Source organism: Parus major, chromosome 9 (genome assembly GCF_001522545.3).
Source record: "Parus major isolate Abel chromosome 9, Parus_major1.1, whole genome shotgun sequence".
Classification (NCBI taxonomy): Eukaryota; Metazoa; Chordata; class Aves; order Passeriformes; family Paridae; genus Parus; species Parus major.
In genome coordinates, this window is record NC_031778.1 from 19,761,808 (window position 1) to 19,781,765 (window position 19,958).

The 19,958-nt window shown below is 38.3% G+C and overlaps 1 long non-coding RNA gene across 1 annotated transcript; it reads left to right on the forward strand.

Moving 5' to 3' along the window:
• The first annotated feature begins 3,842 nt into the window (after window positions 1-3,842).
• LOC117244851 lies at window positions 3,843-18,989 on the forward strand. Its single transcript, XR_004498672.1, has 3 exons — window positions 3,843-4,184; window positions 4,286-4,455; window positions 17,985-18,989. It is a non-coding gene; the product is annotated as an uncharacterized LOC117244851 (long non-coding RNA).
• Window positions 18,990-19,958: the final 969 nt, after the last annotated feature.

Below are 19,958 nucleotides of genomic sequence, written 5' to 3' on the forward strand. Positions count from 1 at the left end.
CAAATAAAACCACATAGTTATTCATATTTTATGTGGCTACTACCACAGCACACTATATTTTGCAAAGTAATTACCATAATGTGCAAATACTTCCATAGGAGAAACTACAAAATAAATCTGGTTTTTAGTGGCATTTTTGAGCATGGATTGTATTATGCAGCTTCCATACACACTCATAAGGTAATTGCTAAGAACTTCTAGCATTTCATCCTTCATAGGCACTGAAAAGTCAATGTTATTTAACTGTTGCACAAATGTTAATAAAAAGTCATAATCCAGGGAGCTTACCCTGGGTCAACAGAAGGAATCCAAGAACCAAAGTTATTTCCAAAGTCCAGACAAGAGATCTGAAAGAGAGAATAACAAAGGGTTTGTGACAAAGCTGACAGAGAGTCCTCTGAAAGGAGCAAAATCAATTGTGACGTTTTTCATTTATTTGTAAATGCCTCTTTGGCAGTATATGCTCACTCCAAATGACAGCTGATTCTTACAGAATAGAGGAGGTGATGGTAAAATAGAGGAATCCTGACAGTTGCTTTAATGAGATTCTGCATTAGGATCACTCCACCACTTTCCCTCAACAAGGAGTGTGCCCTTCACTTTCAATCTTATATCCTTCAACTTGGAAAGCATTAATCCTATGAAAAACCCAACTCAGCCTCCTCTAATCATCATCACAGCTCTTCTTTCCACCTCCTTCACCATCTCATAGACATTTATGTATGGAGTCCACTCACAATTTAAAATACGTATACGTAGCACAGAGGAAATTAAACTTCAACCCAACAGCATTACTTTAATCAAAGTCTAGTTGCAGTGTGTGTGATGAGGACAAGGATCTCGAAACAGACCTCAGTTGATATTAGGAGTGCAAACTCACAGAGCTTTCCTTCCAGCTCTAAGAATTATGCTGCTCGAAGTGTTCAATGCAAGAACCTCTGGCGTTCACATTTTCTTTATTACAAAAATAAATAGGGAAATCTGTAACATGACAGGGAACTTGCCTTGCAAATATTGAGAGAATAATCATTCTGGGAACAGAAGCAGACAAGGAATTTTAATAACTGTAACAACAGGCAACATGATACCACCTATTTCAGGAAAAGGCCACTGGCTTGAGGATCCAGTGCTTGAGTGCACTTACTCTGACATAACTCTTATCTGACATATTCCATCCTTATGTTTTCCAATAATAACACATTTTTTGTTGTTCAAACTCGTTTTCTAGTGCTATATCACATATCTCTAATGAAACTAGATGACAGCACTGAATATATCATGGTGACCTCAGGCTGCACTGGAATTAGTATATTATCCTCTGTTAACATCAGTAAAACATTTGTATTGCAATGATAAGGTTTTGTAAGAAAAACAAGCACAAAAAAAGCATCCAGGCATTGCTACAAGAAGCCTGAATCCCAGCTCTTTTGCATGCTCTAGCATCTTCTGAAAGATGAAGCTGGTGAAGGCAGAAGAGACCAAGTCCTTTGAGGAGCAGCTGAGATAGTTGAGGGTGTTCAGCCAGGAGAAAAAGAATCTCATCACCCTGCAACCACCTGAAAGGAAGCTGGGGCCAGGTGGGGTTGGTCTCCCAAGTGACAAGCAAAAGGACACTGCCACAAGCTGTGCACTCTAGAACTTGGTTTAGAGTGGCTGTTAGGATAAATTTCTTCACGGAAAGGTGTGTCACACCCTGGCAGGGGTGCCCAGGGAAGTGGCTCAGTCCCCATGGCCAGAGGTGTTTACAAGATGTGGCACTGGGGGACATGGGCTGGTGGAGGACTGGGAAGTGCTGGGTCAATGGTTGGACTCGATGATCTAATTCTAGGCAAACAGGATTGATTTGAAAAAAACTAACACATTTGAAGTCATTCTGATCAGAAAATAATTGCATCTCACCTCTGGATGAAAGCTGGCTAATAAGTCATGTTTGGGAAGTTCACAATTAATTACTCTATATCTAAATCTGCTAGACAATATAAATTCTGAATAAAGGTCATTTATTTCCTGAAAGAAGAGAGAGATGGGTAATCTTCATGTGTTACAGAACAGTTGGTTTGACAGTCTTCAGAGAACCAGTGGAGAAATCCATGGCTCAGCAAAACTTCCATTTTTTGTCAGATTAATTTCTTAAAAAAAAACACACAAAACTTTTTGAGAGTATTGTGGAGGTTTCCAGAAGAAACCTTTTTGGCACCTTCAATTTGAGGATCCAGACTAAAGGTCAAACTTTGAAACCTTTTACAAAATCTTTCCTGGTGTATAAAATCTTTAAGAGCCTCAACTGATGGAATCAAGGACTGTGATTCACTTTCAGCATCAGCATTTTTTTTCCTCTGAGATTCGCTCTTTGCTGAAACTCTTTTAAATTAGTGTAACAAAGCCCAGCACAACATTAAATCACCTCCCAAGCATATCAATCTCAGTTAACAAAGAAGAAAAACTAGAGTACACTGCAGTACTAATTCTCTGGAAGTTTCTTCTGATTGATATCAGATCTCTGAAGTTAAATAAGCCCCCATATTTCATTCCTAGAAATATACAGTTACTCCTAGTAACCTTTCCCACTTGGATGGAAAGCAGGAAAGGCCAGATTCAGGCCTCTGCTCTGGTAAGGGAGTACCAGTGAAAAATAATGAAGTCAGCACACATTTGGAAAAAAAAAATTACTATTTAGCTCCTAGGAAGGTTGCTTTATAATTCAGACAGGTGATCTGGAGGCACAGCAGAGCAATAATGACTAACATCACATACTAGAGGGAGTATAAATTTTAATGATATCACTCATAAAACCCACATTCTAAAGGTTACAAAACAGAAACAAGCTTACAAAGAAAACACATAAATCATTCAAGGTGTCAGTTTCCTATTCCTTAGCTATTTTAAGAACTAACAGCCTGTCCATCACTAAATAAACTGGAATATGCTGTACTCATTTATGCAGGGCTGAAAAGGGAATGCACACCAAGTTCAGCAACATTCACCCCTACAGACTATTCTTAACAACACAACAGCAACAGCCATTTGTAACTTCACTGATTTATTCATTACTTGACAAAATTAAACAAAAACACTTGACCAAATTTACTTGCATCTAGATAAGATCACAACAGCACATAATTAGCACCATAATTACATGGACTCCTAATCCAGAGACATTAATGCACTTCACTATTTGCTCACACACACTTCATTGTAGGCCCTTAAATGTGGGGCATGAACAGAGGATTAATGGGGCATTCCCATCAACAGACCAGACCACTTTCATCCCATGCAGATGAAGAGAAACAGAGGCTTGTATTACCATTTTTAATTACTGTAATTGGTCTGCAACTGCATCTGTAGCTGTCCCTATGCACACACTATCAACACAGAACCATTTAAATGTCTGGTTGGGAAATGGTCACTTAGGGCCAATAAACCATTGTAGACAGTGAACTTTGACAGACCCATCATTCAAATCCACAAATCACCTTTTGAGCTGGGCTTTACATAAATGAGGTGTAGTGTGGCTCTGTGGTCATTTCTCTTAGGCATAGAAGCTGGCACCTCCATGTCACTGTCAGCAATTTCCAGCTCCACAGCACAAACTCCCTATTCCAGAGGCTCCTTCAGGGAGCAGCACCCAAGGGCCAGGCTCACCACAAAAAGCTTCCACTGCATAAGGCTTCCTGCCTTTCATCTCAGATATCAGGCCTTTAGGGTTTGGTTTTCACAGCTCACTCTGTTTTTACCTCACTTTTTTTTTTTTCTTAGTATCATTTGGTACTGGAGCTGTTTAATGGATAACCCAAAATTGATTTATCCTTTTTTTTCCAGAAGTAGACACACATTGAAAGACACTTGAACAAGGTCGTTTTGCCGTGCTGCAAAGTCCAACAAGATTATCAGCAAAAGCCTTATCTGAAATCCTCCCGTGTCAAACAGAATATTTCCACTGGCTGGATGTAATAGTGAATGCAGATCTGGGATCTAGTCTCAATCCAAATCAGAGTGCAGCAATCAACCACTCAACTCCAGAACTCTCCCTGGTGACACTCACGGGATTTCAAACTGCAACCTCACATTGGAAATTTCTGCATCCAATTACCACTTATCAGAGGCCACCAATCTCTTAAACTTTAATGGTTAAAGAAAACTCAAGTGCTTGGTTTACAAAGGCAATAAACACCTTAATGCTTTCAGTAAGCTGTTTGCCTTATACTGTGTTTTCAGTTCTGGAATCTTTTCCTGTAGCTCTGGAGGAACTTTATTTAAGTAAACTGCTAACCTGTTATTTTTCCAGTCTTTGTTTTCTCTAGGAAATTATTTAAGAAGAAAACCCTTGAACAGTGATCTCAGCATTCATACAGGAGTGAACTTCAGATACAGTAATTGCATAGCTGTGAGCTATGACGACTTTCCCATGGGGGAGAAATGACCTGGTAATTCAAGAATGACAAAGTCAAAAGTAAGGTAAGCTGGGGGAGGGAAAGGATTTCCCCCTAGGATGAGATAAATATAATTTCTCACAGCAGTGTATATGTCTCTTAAGCCTCAGGTGGTTTTAAGTTAATGAGATTAGTTCCAGCAGGCAGTGAAATCCCAGGATATAGGATTTATATTTCAGCAGTTTTCACTTCATCCAGCAAGCACGGTGGAGTCAATCTTTGTGTCATTTTGTTATTGTCCTGGTTTGGGTCTTGTTCTCAGGCTCAAGCCTGGCTAAAGCACCTCATAACTTTGACTTAAAAGCTTAAGCATCATGTAAAGAGTGTGTTTAAATGTTTAAAAGGGAGGAGAAAGGAACCAGGCTTAATCCATAGAAAAGGATTTTTTTGTTTAACTTTTCAGATGTGCTTTTATTCAACGGAATTTGTTCTTGTACTTTTACTAAACCAAGGTCACATTCATTTTTATCCTGAACGCACAAAAAGCCCCCAAAATGCAGTGCTGTAAGAAGCATTGCCTTTATAATATTTACACCCTAAAAAGATGGACATCAACAGGTTTGGATGACTGTTCAGTGCTTTACCTGCTCAATGACTGACACCCAGCCTGGTAATAACCAAACTGGGCTCCTATCCAGTGACCACCCACTGGATGTACAAGCTGCAGCTTCACTCCAGCCCCCAGATCTGCTCATACAAGAAAACCTTCACTTCTTTTATACCATTACAAGAGCTGTAAAGCAGAAGGCTTTTAGAAGATTTAAAAAATAGGGGAAAACCAAGGTTAGATGACAACACTGATTTCCACTAAGAACTCTTCCACAACCAACAATTTTGATTTACAATCACCAAGTAACTGCTAATTTAGCAATTGTTTATATTATAGATACTTATTTTAGCTGTGAATTTAAATTTAACCTTGATGACATCACCACTGTAAAGAAAACACAGAAAAATCTAGTGTTGCCAACATGCTTTAGGAAGCTCTTTCCCATCCAACAGGGGAATGACCTTTACTCCTCTAGTGAAAATGTGCAGACATCACATCAAGAAAATGCTCATATTAGTCCCAGGCTTCTTTCCAAGACAGTCTGATTAAACTTCATATCCAGAAAGCACATGGAGGAATTATTTTTATTGGGGTAATTTAACCTCAAAATACAATATGAATTCTATTTAAAAGACTTTCTAGAATGCCCAAGTCCATTACAATGAAAGCTGTGTTTATTTTAGTTTTACCTTACAAGCCTGACTTTAAACACAGGCAAATTACACCCACACAGACATCACTGTTTTTATCTTTTTGTCAGTTTTATCCATTTATTTATTTCTACTCCCGAATCTGCCTTCCCATTCTGTGTCAAAGCACTACCACATTATCTTTACTCTTCATCCTGTCCAGAGATGTCCTTCCTTCTTTAGGCTTCAGCACTTCATAACCAGGTGCTTTCAGTTACATACAAAAAGTTCAAGCATCTCTTTGCCAAAAGAAAGAGCGAGTTCCATCATAGCTCGGAAGGAGGAGCAATAAAAACTCAAAGTTAAAGACTAATTTCTTTTTTCTGTGGAAGAAGCTCAGCAGATACAAACAGGTAACATGTAACTAAGGAGAGGCAACACCAGCAAATGAATCTGAGGACAGATAATCAAAATCTGACCAGGAACTGATTTCTGGCACAATTCAAAGCTCTGGACCCCGACATGTTGGATAAACACCTGAGCATCCCATATCCACCACTACGTGGGCTGGCTGTAACTTCAGAAAATGCAGCTGCACAGGGATGTAGTATCACACACAAGTGAGATAAAAATGCATTTGCCTTTAAGACACCCAAATGTTTGCTCACCTGGAAATCAAATACACATTTGCTGTCAAGGTAAACCCAATGAGTATTTCCACACGTGCGCAGATCAAAGCATGCGGTTTCCAATTAAACATAACACGCAAATATGAATTCCACCAGTATGAAAATGAACTAGCAGACTAATTACTCTGGAAGTACTGCAATTATGAGTGTCATCAGAAAGCTCTATGTTGGCAAAAGAATCATTTTGTAATGGGTCAGAGGACTCCTTTCCACACACTTTAATAATCAGCACACAAGCTTCAAAGGGGGTATCTGTCTTAAATATCTGTCATTATTTCACTGTCAGCCTCTGAAAGAAACAAGCCCACTGGAAAAATACTTCCCAAAGTATGAAAACAAGGTGCATTACCTTAAAAAGTTTTCAGAAGAAAACAAAATGCAGTGGTCTGAAAGTATTTACATTTCTTATAAGGTCAGGAAGGTCAATTAAAATGAACAATTTTCATGAACAATTACAAATCAAGCCTCATACATAAATACCTGCCACAGGAAAGACTTTAAAATAAGTGTCCATTAATAAATATACAATATTCTAGAGGATTTTTGCAGGAAAAGAGTGCAGCTTTGTCATTCTATTTCAAATAGTTAATGTGTGTTCAAGTGGCCTTAATCTACTCTGACTAGCTCTTTAAAAAGTCTAAATGCTTGCTTTAACCTTACCTTTCTCATGGTCAGTTCCACTTTTGCTACGTGCAATTTCTTTGCTGAAAGAATCATTGCACAGAAGTTCCCTTACAGAGCCTATTATCAGCATTTGGCTGGAGACAGCCCAAAAGCATTAAGCTTCTTGAACAGCAAAAATGAGAGAGTCAAGCTCTAGCTTTTCACAAGAGCAAGGAAAAATGGCCTGATTTTGAGAACAGCTTGCTGCACCCCTGTTAGCCGGTAAAGATCTGCAATTTTACAAGTGCATGTCACAAGATTTGGATGCTCTCTCCTCCATCCAGAGGGCCACGCATCCCTGGAGCTGGTTTTATGGAAGTAAGAACAAAGTTGTGCCCTGGCATTGCATTCCCATGGAGCAGATGCAGAACAGGGCATTTAAACCAACACTGCTGCTGTAAATAAAGGGACAGTTCTGTCCCAGGCGTGAAGAAAAATTCATGCCTAGCTGTGTGTATTTATCTTCTCTAGTCTTTGTCTATTCTTCTTACCTATTTGTTTCCCTCTTAATGTCAGCAACATTCAAAGGGAGCTATTACCCTAGAAAATTCAATGTTTTACAGAAAAGGGGGAGGTATTTAATCTCCTGTACTGCTGTAAAAACGTGGAAAGGGCATGTATACCTACTTACAGAGATTACACACAGACATACTTTCGTGCAGAAACAGAAACTAGCCTTAATATAAGTGGGGAAATATCACAGAGTTCAGTGAGGAAATTCCACTTTGAACATGAACATAATCCAAGAATTGCAGCTCTGTCTGTCCTGGGACAGAGCACACCCTCTGTCAGAGCCTGGAGAAGCTGAGTGATCTGACTGATGCCAAAAAATGACAATACTAAAGCTTCTCAATTTTGCTTGCATTGAAAATATCCCAAAGCAAGACTATTTTGAAGAAAAAAGAAAAAAAACAAGGCAATAAAACATCAAGTTTGAAATTTTCTACTCCCTGAAATTTTTGTTCCTAAGTCCAGAGGTGCCTGGACACATCAGGAAAGAATCAGCTTCCTTCTGCTGCAGGAATGCAACAGATTAACCTCATGCTTGTTTGGGAGTGAAGAGAGATGCTGGCATCAGCCTGATGTATATGAAAGCAGACAGGCTGCAAAGTTTAAGGAAGGATGAAAACTTTATGAGACAGTTTTGTGATTAAAAAGGAGGTAATGAAATGGACAGAAGTTGTCAAAAAAATATTTCATTTTTCTTTGCTTACTGCAATAAGTATTGATGGATACATTCCCAGCTTCATTGCAGTAAGCATTAGATTAGGGATATTGAGCTAACTCACTATGATGCATCGCATGACAGCAAGAAAAATCAAACAGCTCAAGCTGCAATCTTGTCAGATCTCAGAAGGCTGGCAGGACCTGAGTGATCTAATAGGGAACTTCCCCAGAGAGCTGGGAAATACAGCTGGGAATTCAGCTCCTGCTTCTACAGAGCATATGCTCAGCAAATGTGGTTCTAAGGCTTCACCCAGGCTCCTGACCATGGAGATCATAAACAAACAGCAGTGGCACCTTTTGCACGTTAATCCTCTCAATGCTGAACAGCCCAGCTTACACAGCTCACACAGACAGGAACAAAATCAAATGCTTTTGGGGAGTCCTTGAGTGGAGCTGCTCAAGTAACTTTATTTTAATGACAGGTAAGACCTTTTTGATTAAAAACCAGGGCAGTTATGAAGAGGGAGGTCTATCAATCTTCCAACAAGAAATGTCCTTCACTTTCCATTATGGCCAGAAGTGCTGCAACCTTTTCTGCACTGCAACCACCGAGTGGCTGATAAATAATTACCCACAGCCAAGATTTCTGAATCATCTGACCACAAAATCTCCCTAGAACTGCTGTGTACACTCACCATATCAGGATGTTGCATATCCTTCATTAAAAGGACCACAGAACCACATGAAAACAACAGAGGGTTTCCCCTTGCACTGCAAGCCTAGGGCAGGAGTTTCCACACACTACATTTTTTGATACATTCCAGTTGTTGAAGAATGGTCTATTTTAAATAAGTGACAGTGTGACAATGTTCTGCAAACGTTGTATCAAGGTTTACCCTGTAATATTAAGATGATTGTGCAGATTCTACTGGAGGAAATGAAAAGCTGCTATAGTTCACAAATGGTTTTCACACCTTAGATTCCAGTAATGTGCCTTGGTCATTTCACAGGACACAGCTTACATTAAGTCTTGTGTACTTGCTTGCAATAGGTTCACAATCCTTAAACCTCAAAAACAGGCAACGTAATCTCTTTCAGCACTATTATGTAAAAATTATCACATGAACATCAGCAAAAGTGCTCCAGAACAAACTCGGGCAAGTCCTAATTTTTCCTCTTTCCAATTCTTTCACCAACCTCACTCCACTGTGAATTTTCATGTCACACTGAATTCATCCCTGTCACAGAGTATAGTACAAATGCCCCATTTCATTACAGTGGAAAAAATTTCTGTGCCCAGTCTTGAGCAAACAAGCAGGGCACGTGACTTTCTTTTGATATGAAGAAATTGATAACTGAGTACCTGTACTCAAAACTGTACCTGGTGTTTCCCTGATCTTCACTCTCCATAAGAAAGGCAGAAAATCCTCATCTGCAAATTGCTAAAAATAATCAGTTGCAAGATGTGACCTTGGATAAAGCAATGTTAAATTGGCCAGCAAATTTTTTGGAGGCATCACTGTTATTAACTTGCAATTTTTTCATTTCAGACTGCCAGTGATGCTTGGCAGGTTATAATTTTTCATTTTCTCACTTGGCTGATGCTCACTCAAGTAAAGATTATGGAGATAGTGGTGGAGAATTTTTACAAAGATTTTTCCCCTTTCACTCAATCATGTCAGGATTCAAACACGAATTGTCTCTGTGAGGTGGGTTACCTCTGTAACAGGATTACTGACAAAGATCCTGTCAGTATTCCAATGACAGGAACTCTCCTCATTTGGAACTCAGGGGTTCTTCAGTGCATTAATGGACAGCTGGACAACTGCTATCCATTATATTACATAAGAGCATTCCCATCAGCAGTGATGTGGTGCTACTATACTTCTGTTTTAATAGTTAATGTACAATAGAAGTTCAAAATCTTACTGAATTAGTATGTTCCCTTGAGGTCACTGCTCCTTCAATTTCATTTTTTTAAAAAACCACTGATCCCTTTCTACTAAGAGTATTCCCCACTCATGACTAAGTTTCATTGCCTCCACATCACCTTCCCACTCTCTCATCATTTCCTTGCCACTGATTTAATGCACAAAAACTGTAATGAACAGCTCCTCCCAGTGATCATCCTGGAACAACACTTCCTATTCCTTAAGTGTGTGGGGTTTTCTTTTTACTCCAAATATCATCTGTTGACAAGGAAAATGTCCGGAATACAAATATCTGACTGAACATAAACAGATCCAAAAATGAGCTATCAATTAAGTTGTTCTGCCTTGGTGGTGAACCAAACGCATCCTCCTGCCAGAAGATCCATTTTGTGACAATTCTCTGACTAAAAATACTTGTCCCCCCAGCAACTCTTATCAAGGAATTGTACATGACATGCTGTGAATATTTGCAGAGCTTTCCTCATTATCAGAAAAGATTTTTTCTATTACTACTCTCCTAGTCAGAGTCTGTGCAAGAAGTTAATGGCGAGGGGAAGTCAAAGAACACATTAAAGGCTTCACACCAGAAGCATCAGTCACCACACGAGGCATCACCATCCATCAGAAACCACAGTTCAAACACAGCTGGAGACACTGAGGTTTTTACTACTGGATACAGCCCAAATGGTATTAAAACAGTCTGACAAAACATGCCATTGCCTTCCTAATTATCCATTTTTAGCCTTCCTACTCAAGCCATGCATATTCAGTACAAAGAAGCAGAAACTGACCTGAGTGCACAGAGAAACAAGCTCACATTCATTTATCTTGCCTCTTTTTTAACTGTGTTTTCAAGTATTTATTATCCTAGCAACTGTGTCAAGAATGAAATACATGACAAGACTGCCATTGAAAATAAGCTTCATCATTCAGTCAAAGAGATTAAAATTTTGGCTGATAACTAGAGTGACATAGTAAGATTCCTAAAGTCTTATGACTATTAACTCAGATCTAATTCACTGCTTTTTATTACATTTTCTGAAACATCTTTAGAATGACAGCATAACATCTCTCATTTCATAGGCACGGAACTGAAAGCACAGGAAAGAAAAGTAGCATTGGCTCAGGCCATAAAGGGAACAGTGGTTGTATTTTAATAGTGACCAAGTCTTCAAAATCAAAGTTCATTCCCACTTGTGTTCATATATTCAACATTCTAGATATTTTCCTTGTGAACACAAAATATTTAAGTAAAAATTAACAATAAAAACAACAAAACAACAATTAAAAAACAAACCCCAGAGAACAAAAAGAAAAAAAATCAGTTCTTCAAGTGAGACAATTTCCCTTCAATTGATGGCTACATTTCCAGCAGCCACACAGTCCAGAGAACAACAGATAACGTTCAGGAGCTCCCCAAGAGCCCATTCCCAGCTTTGACAGAGCTCCTACTTCTGTGATTCCTGGCTTACAACCCATGGAAAGTCACTTTTAACATCTGCTGCTCCATTAACACATCCAGCAACACCATGAAATCAGCAGAGAGCACAGGGAACTCCATCCTCAGGGCATGCAGCAGCCTCCTGGGAAGCTGCAGCAGGTAAGGAATCCTGCACAGCATCCATCCTGCTCCTCTTCATGGAGATGCAATGCTCACCATACAGAGTTTGCAGAACTATAGAACTTCCACTCAGATAAAATTCTGATCTTATTGAAAATTTTCTTCAATTAACTTGGAACTAGGCTGGAGAACACATATTTCAGTAATATATAAATATGCTGTTTTAAGTTAGTTTTTAAGCAGGCTTATTTGGGGCTTGGGTTTTAGAACTTTTCATTCACCTCTCAAACTGGACTTGATCCATAAGCTGATTAACACTAATTTAGCTCTGTTAGTGACCACTCGTGCCAGTCAAAGCATATCATGTGATGGAGGGACAACACAAAACAAAAAAGGACACAGCTGAGTTTTATTAGTCAAGGATGAATTTCTCAACACAATACTGCAAAATGCTCAAGTCTTTCCATACACTTCTTTCCACCAAATTAATTCCCTTTAAAACTACCAAATTTGCACACAGTCTGACCCCAGGTCCACAGAAGTCCAACAGCTGACATGTCTGGAACAGACATGAATTAGAGATGTGAGCAGCTACACCTCTCTAACAACCTCTGCTAGTTAAAAGGAAACAAAATTTGATGTAGTACTAGGAGTTGAATTTTAGAATAAAACAGCCTTGAATCTTTATGCACCTGCCTAAAGCTAATAAACTCATGCATAGATCAGGAAAAATCAAATTCAAATAAACTATTCATGAATCTTTGTTACTTATACATAAGGAATCCAATAAAGCAAGCTACTCTGGAAGCAAAGAATGCAATATAAATGTGTTCCAGCTTCCTTTGCTGGATTTTTTTTTTTCTTTTAACCATATCCCACCCCTGCTTTGCCCTGTGGCAACATGTTTCAATAACTCAGACTTTTCTTAGGTACTCATTATTGTACAACAATCTGTTCTGCATACGATATTCTATCTGTGCAATAAGACAACAAAGAGCCAAATTTCTCCTCCTCAGAGCATCTTTTACTATTAAACAAAAATATTCCTTTGATGTCTGCTGATGCAGGACAGCACAAGTTTTGTGCTGTCACATCAGTGTGGCAGACTCACTGTCAGAGTGCAAACAGAGCTCTCAGGTCACCCTAAATGCACAAGAAGGGACCCTGCACATGTGAGAGTTGGGGCTGTTCCCATCAGCTCTCGACCTTCAACCAGCAAAAGTCATCCCACAATGTTAAAGCACTAAATTCCATATTTTCTTTCAGCCATTTGTGTAGCATTTACAGTCACCTGAACTTGCCAGTGACTGCAGATCTTTATTCATGACAAAAAGTAATTATCTCCTCACAAGAAAGTGAAGTCTGTGAGATTTAAGCAAACATTCTTCATTAATTTGTTGAATTAGCAGAAGAAAGCATATAATCGCAAATATTAATGCTTTGCTGAGCAAGAGCCCTGACTTAAGCACTGGGTGGTCATCTGTAAATCCAGAGATCCAAGTTTCACTGTCCCCAAATTAGCTTGATTAAAGTAGTCACTACAAAAGCCAAGCACCTCAGATACCTCCAGTGCTTTTTGGATCAGTACATGATGCACCTGGTAAAGTCTTTTATTATGCCTAATCCACCCACACATCCCCACCCTGGAAACTGGGGGTTAAAACAATGTCAGAAGAAGACTAAATAAAAGAAACAAAGGTTAGTGGCCGGAGCTGAGGAATAAATATTGCCTAGAGAGACACTAAGTTATTAATGGAAACAATTTTTGCATGTATTTTAGTACTATGGTATTTTTAAAAAAAAAATAGTAATCTAGAGTTCATGAAGGTAAGACTAGTATTAGGGAAAAAAGCCCACATATTTTCCAACAGTTTAACTTCACTACACTGATTGCAAAATCTTGCATATTTTAGGCTGTGTATATTTATTTTGTTCAAGTCTAACTGGATGTCCAGTTCACCTCACACAGCCAACTGAGAACATAAAAAACACAAGTACTAAAAAAATGTGAAGTCTTCAAAAATGTCCCCTTGAAAAGGTCTGGAAATCCCTCATCTTAACAGAATCTCAGATAAACACTGAATCCCTCTTCATACTGGTGCTCTTACTATGAAGCCCTGATAAATCACACTCAGGACTGAGTCGGCACAAAGTACCCCTGATTAAATTATTCTTCACCAGCCCTTCCTTTTAATTTTTAACCTGCTGCAATAACTAACAAAATACAAGAGAGCTCTGCAGAATGTGTTTAGTATGCCAGGGTTCAAAAACAAGTTCTGAAACAGAAATCACACACACTGTCCTGCTCGTTATAGTCAGTGCCTACAGACTATCAGAAATTAGGTTTTTAGCAAAGCCCAGATTGAGAAAAGATTACCAGGAAAGACTGAGGTAATATTTATACTAGCTTCTGTACATTCAGGAACTTCTGGGTGCATAAAGAATGTCCCTAGGAGGTTCCTATATCTAGATTTCCATCAGTGAATAATTATTCAGGTTTAATCCATTTCCAGATTGCTTTTTATTTGAGAACTATCTACCCAAGTTTCCACTCAATATCAGAAAAGAGGCCAGTGTGAATTTTAAGGCAGTTTGTGAGGCACATCTCATATCACTGCAAGGCAATTTCCTCTATATAGTTTCAAAAAAAATTCTGTTCTTTCGCTACACCACTTTTCCTCACAAACCAGTATAACTTGGTGTCAATCAGCAGTCAATCATTTATACAGAGATGAATTCACATAGCGGGTAAGAACACTGCAGAAGATAATTGAATAAAAGTTTCTACATGGAATTCCTTCAAGGCAAGAGATAAACAATAAATGGATTAATATTCCCTACAGAGCACTGTAATAATAATCTTTGAAGTTTTTTCTATAGCTTTTAGTTAATTTATTCTAGAACCAACAGTGTATATGCAAGCCTCTAACAGAATAAAAATCAAATTCCCACTAAAGTAGTTTAAGATCTAAGTATCTTGACACTTTCCCTTTAAATCACATTTATTTCAATTCTGAAAAACCAAATTACTTTGATATATCTCTTCCACTGACACTTTTATGCCTTCTCAGGACATCAGGGATATTCAGACTTTTGAACCAATACTTAAAAAAAATATGCACTAAAGGTCAAGAAAATTTTTCCTTTTTTTGGTAACACTTTTATCTCATCTTTCTAGGAAGTGTCATTACTTAACTCCTTTCAACCAAAACAAAGAAAAAGAAATGTCTCCATTAAACATAGAAGGAATTTGACTTCAAAACTGAATCACACAGTATCTGCCAGAAAAAGGAAAAAATTACTTAGGCTTTGCCACTTACAAGTGATTATAGATCTAGAAAGATATTTTATTCTATAAAGGAAAAAAACCCCAAACAATAAAAACAAAGAGCAGCAAGTAGTACTTAAACATCAGTACTTCTTTTCAAAAACACACTCCTCTGTTTCTCACAAGATTAAGTTTTTTCAAGTTTCTTATCTATGCTTGGATGAGCAAACAAAAAAATTCTGCACTGGGAAGTAGGAACAAGAGCAAGTATTTTACTTACAACAATTCAACTATAATTTGATATTTACTAATGTTTTTTCCATTCCTTTCAAGCATTGGAACACAAGTCTTTTACTGGAAGGAAGGCTGGAGAATTTCACCCCACCCTTTCCAAAGGCTGTCAATCCCTCTGCTCTGACACACAATACACACAGACAACTCCACCAAGCCCTGATCTATCAGCAGCTGGAAAACAAGAATATTTCAGTCCTAGAGTGTGTAAAAGAAAACTAAAACCTATTTCAAAAGGGAGACTGTCTCAGGTTACTCGCACATAACTTGAAATAACAATTCCGTAATTCTTCAAACTTGCTGTTTCCTAAGAAATGCACGTTTCCTTTAACACTCCTCAGATCCCTCTTAGAATAGGCACTCAAAAAATTCTTATAAATATTCTCTGCAGCCTTTCTGGAAACTATTTACAAACTCAGAGGCCACAAGCCTATCTGATCAAGATCGTAGATATATAAATGAACTCTTTATTGTCTACATACATTAGTATATAACTGCTACACACACATGAAAATGTGTATTTCATTTCAGTTCCCTGTAGTCAGAAGTATATTGATAATTCTTATGTGCAAGAACTATCTTTACATTATGCAGAAGAATAAAACAGCAGGAAGCTCCATTTTACAAACAAAAAGGAACAGCAAAACAATAACTTTACAAAAAAAAACCCAAACAAAAATAAAACTCCACACTTGGGCCATAGAAGTATCCTACCTTGGAACACATATTCCAGGAATAGTTTTGCTTCTGGGAATTTCTGGTTCTGAACTGCTGGATCTTTGAATACCCATATTAATTATATTTTTTTTTTAAATTACTTGAAATTTATTTTGGTGGGTTTTTTTTTTTTTTTTTCTGCAGAACAGACACATTTTGGTCTAGAAAAACTGAAGTGCTCTTAAGAACTGGTTAGACACTGAAACCCATGAAAAACACACATGCAAAGTTAGTGAATTTACACTTTCAGAGTTAATCACCCACTCAGTTTCAAAATCTACGCTTAATTGCTGGCACACAAAACACACCAAGAATGAAGTGTGTATACAGAATCACTTTTTGCTATGGTGGAGTATTAACAGTGCAGAAAAGCCAGCTAGACCACAGGGGAAATTAGTATTTATCCACACACACTTATGAAAAACAGCTGTTGGAAAACATGAGGGGGAAAAAAACCCCTTTTTTGACTAAGGATGAAAGCAAGAGAACATGTCCCAAAATAGTCATTTTCAAAGCATTACAAGTAGGTGGATGAAGCAAGTGAAAAGAAGCCACAACTTGGCAATCAAGAAAAGCTCTTTATTAAAACTGCATAGTCTAGTAATTGATCAGGATAGAGAAGTAATTTTTATTTGTCCCTGGAAGCACCACATTCTCTACAGCCTCTTAGCTTACCACATGTATTTTTTCCTACTCTTTCCGTGAAGACAAAACTCAAACCATCTGGCTTGTGCCAGACATTTGCCTGTGTTGTATCTGTTTTTCAGACAGCAGACACTCATCAAGCATCTAATACATGCAATTAGCTGGTAGGAAAACAAGAATTCAATTTGACTTAAAAATATCTTTGCATTTGTTCTCATGCCATCCCAGGAGAACGCTGGATACTTCTGCATAGTTATCTGCAGCTCAGAGAGACTGAATAACCACTGGTTGAGCATGCTGAGCATGCGCTCACACATCATCCCTGGGCCAACACTTTGGCCTGAAAACAAGACCAGGCTTCTCAGAGTATCCCAGCATCTGTATCTCTCATGGAAGGATTGTCATAAATAATACTGGATAGGCTTTATTCTCAGTTGATACGGTAAAAATACGAAGTAATGCAACGTCTCACTACTGAAAAAAGAATTCCAGAGGCATGTTTCTGTCATCATGTAACTATCTGCCCTGTTTAATCAAAACTTCTGGGGTTTTCCCCCTTAATGCATGGCTGCAGTGGCTGCTACAGCCCCTCTTATAGAATGAAGGCACAACTTCCTTTAATATTTAAAGGAATCAACAGCCTGATCAAGCCATTATTTTCTTCCACAGGTATTGTCAGAGTCCTCTAAATGTGCAAATCAACTGATGTTTTATTAGTGTTCCATAGTTCAGCCTTAGACAGAGGCAGAGCCAGAGGCACAGTACATTCCATTTTTATACACAGGTGACCCCCAAAGTTCCAGTTTCCTCCTCAGAGGGAGCTGCTTCAAGCAGCAGATTCTCTGCAGTGGTTCCCACAACAACTGCAGTATCAACAGGAAGATTACAAAATTCTCTAAGTCCCCAACATAATGCTTTATTTGTTGTAGATACAAGGTGTGTATCTACAGCAGTTCAGTATTTTTTTGCAGCTCTCTAATTACATTTCAAATATTCATGCAAGACATTATTTCTGTGCCAGAACTCATATGGATTTGTTCCTACCAAAATAGTATTAAAACAAAGTTATTTGAAGCAAATCACCATGAGGAAAATATGCTTTTTAACATGCCCAAATATTATCATGAAAACCCCCAACTAAGCAAGGGAATAGTGAAAAACAATTAACTAATGTGGACAGCAGAACAATGTAAATCCCTGCCTTTAGTCTCACCCAGCGTGATGTTTGTGATTCATAGATGTAAATGTCCTGGAACACATTTGTAAAAATTCATGTTTAATAATTTAATGTGTCAATGCAGCCTGCAGCACCCACCTAAAAGTTCCTCTGAGACTTTACTAACAAGTTCATTTTTTCTCACAATTGGCATGACCAGTGGATTTCAAATTTCACATTTAAAAGACAAATAGGAAAATTAATCATCTGCCTACTGCTCTTCCCAGGGGATTTTGGATCAAATTTAGTGCCAATGAAGCATCAAATTGACTGCACAGAACCAACTGTGGTGGTGGTGAGCTGTCCAAAGGTGCTGAAGGAGCTGACTTGTGTCACCAGGGAACTGCTCCCCATCAGTGTCCAGAGCTGGAAGTCTGGAGACTGGAAGAGTCAAGTCTTAAAAGGTACAAATAAAGATGCAGAAACTTGAGATCATTCAGTCACCTCATTCAGGACCACTCTTGCCAAAGTACTGCACAAAATAAACTTTAGGCAAGCAACTCTTGCTTGCAGTTGGGAACAATCCACATTATACAAGTACAGTGACAAAGGGTCAGCGTAACTCCACATCTCTGCTGGCTTCAGAACACACTGACATCAGCTGTGACACAACCTGGGACTCTCCACAAGAGCTAAAACACTCATTTCTCTTAGACAATCTGGAATAAAGCAGTAGTTTCAAAGTGTAAAACTTCCTCGAAGCCCCGCATACAAACACCATCTGCTCTTTTGTGAAAGGTATAGCATTTGAAATAACATTCTTCTCTCTCCCTCTTAGTACATTCCATCAAGAAGAGAAAACTTTATTTATATAAAGAGCCTGCAAAATGAAGTTCCATAAAAACAGGAACATATGGCCAAATAATTCTGAATAGCACTTAGCATATTCATCCGTAAAATAAGAACCATAATGGGTAGATAAATACACCCAGGTCTACTTGGAAATTGTCAGTATACACACGGTTTTCTGCAAATAATTAATTTTTTAAAAAAAATTCTCACCCATCACTCTACACAGATACTTCACATTACAGTTTTACTAAAGTTAACCTTTTTAAACCACAAACTTGGCCCATGATACCTTGTATCACACATATTAACACCCTAAGTGCATAAAGAAAGAAAGAAAAAAATCTTATCTTTTATGAAAGTTAATTTTTTACCACCATTGCAAAGATAAAGCTTGAAACAAATTTAGGTAATCTCTAACATGAATGGAAATATAAAGCAGAAAATGCAGAACCTTTATACAACTACTTGGAACATAAAAATAAATGCCTAAATATAAAAAATTAAGACAAGAACAGTAACTTAAAAACAGTCCTGAAGGAAACTATGAATTCACTTTCTGCAATTAGAAAGGAGAAAAACAATGCATGGTCAAACATCTCTGTCTTGCACACTCACTGCTGCAGGTTTTTCTGTAATTGCAGCATTCAGAATCATCCAGCTGTTCCTAAGCTGTAAAATATCCATAAGGAAGCATGCAAAGTAAGTGGCTTAGAATTTGTGGGCTGAGCCCCAAAACCTCCACTTTTCCAGCCCTTTCCAACACTTACACTGAACAATACAACAAACATCCAGCTTTCTCTTCAGCATGTATCATGAAACTTTCTGGATTCTTGCACATTATCCCTTGAGACAAGAAGCACAATCACCTTCAGACTCTCAAAAATCCTTCCAGCTGCATACTTTTCCTGCTGTAATTTGCTGCAGTTTTATAACCAGCTGGTCCTCATCATATACATGATTTGGTTCACCAAACTGCGCTCCCTAATCAATCCTCTGGTCATTGCTTCAGTATCCTCTGGGATTTAAGAAAAAAGACTGGTTTCACTGAGTGATGTGCACTTAGCTTGGTCCTTTCCATTTATTTTGATGATCTCTCATCATATTGAAGGCTGATTCCTGACATGTTCTCCAAAAAGCTGAAGAGTTTATACAAGACAGGCATATCTTATGACTTGTGTTTCAGCTTGACTTCTGCTCATCCCGTCAAACCGTGTCAAAAGGAGGGTTTGCTATTTTGATGTTCCATTCTTCTATTTCTCCTCATGCTGCTGTCATGGTTTAATCCCCAGAAATCAGCAACCCAGCCCCACACAGGCACTCCCCCACAGTGAGGAGGGGGAGAGAATCTGAGTGAGAAAATCCATGGGCTGAGATAAAGCCAGTTTAACAGGTGAAGTAAAAGCTGTGCG